A 1,525-nucleotide genomic window follows, 5' to 3' on the forward strand; every position below is an offset into this window, starting at 1 on the left:
AAATTGGCAAGTGCGAGCAGGACATTTTTGTGTTATTAAGTAATAAGCCTTTAGAACAACATTAAGGTGAGTAGTCACGCTAGTTCACACAGTTCCAATAAATTGCGACGGGTTAAATAATCTCAGTAAGCAGACAGACTACAGTCAAGCGCAGACCAGGGCTGCGTTCAGCCCCGACAAAAACGGTGCAAAATGTTTTTTAAACGGAAACGGTGGTGCGTTGAACACACTGTTCTGATGACGCAAGCCAAATAGGAGATGAAATGATCAAAACGTACACGGACCGGGGTACACGGACCTTCACGGATTCTCTAGGTTTTTATCATTTTATTTCCTATTTGGAATGAAATAATGAGAAATGAACGATTGCTTGTTTATTCATTTTAGTTTAACAAACGAAAAATTAGATTTTTGTTCGATTTCTCATGTTTCGTTTGTGGTTTACAAATCGGTGTATAGTTTCGATATTTCATTTGCACACATAGCACTGTACTATATGCTGACAGATTATTTCTAGGCTATAGCATAGCATTGTATGAATATTGTGTGTCTCATTGGTAAATGCAGTGCAAATAGTTCCGTTTCTTTGGATAAATGTGAAGTGGAAGTAAAAAAGCACTAATAGGCTGAACAGTACCACGATAATATGTCTGTAACATTTCCCAACTTTCTTTTAATTATATCAAGGCACTAGGTGTGTGTGACACGAATAAATAGGCCTAATTGTGAACATTACTTAGAAATAAAATTAAAATTTATGAATGTAAGCGTGTAGCCTACTCTGTTCACATGAAAAGAATGAGATAAGCTAGAATCAGTAAACGTAACCTTACTGACAAAAACTAGCAGGGCTTGGGACAATTAAAGTCCCTGTGGTTTGAGAGTACAGCCTTAAAGTTTTATTAGTTTTATTACATGCTAAATTGGTTGCTGTTTCTCTTTATGTTGGCTTGAGAAAGCCAATAGCCTGCAAAGTTCAGCTACCCTAATTAAACACACCTGAACCAGCTAAGCAAGAGCTTCAGGATCACTAGAAATGTCCAGGCAAGTGTGTTGGAACTGATTCTCCAGGTTCAGGACTGGGTGTTAAATACACTGAACAAAATTATAAACGCAACACTTTTGTTTTTGCCCCCATTTTTCATGAGCTGAACTCAAAGATCTAAGACTTTTTCTATGTACACAAAAGGCCTATTTCTCTCAAATATTGTTCACAAATCTGTCTAAATCTGTGTTAGTGAGCACTTCTCCTTTGCCGAGATAATCCATCCACCTCACAGGTGTGGCATATCAAGATGCTGATTAGACAGCATGATTATTGCACAGGTGTGCCTTAGGCTGGCCACAATAAAAGGCCACTCTAAAATGTGCAGTTTTATCACACAGCACGGCGAAGGAGATGTGTTGCACTGCATGAGGCAAATGGTGGTCACACCGGATACTGACTGGTTTTCGGACCCCCCCGGACCTCCAATACAGTAAAACTGCACATTTTAGAGTGGCCTTTTATTGTGGCCAGCCTAAG

This window comes from Sinocyclocheilus anshuiensis, unplaced genomic scaffold (assembly GCF_001515605.1).
Source record: "Sinocyclocheilus anshuiensis isolate Anshui unplaced genomic scaffold, SAMN03320099.WGS_v1.1 scaffold229, whole genome shotgun sequence".
Classification (NCBI taxonomy): domain Eukaryota; kingdom Metazoa; phylum Chordata; class Actinopteri; order Cypriniformes; family Cyprinidae; genus Sinocyclocheilus; species Sinocyclocheilus anshuiensis.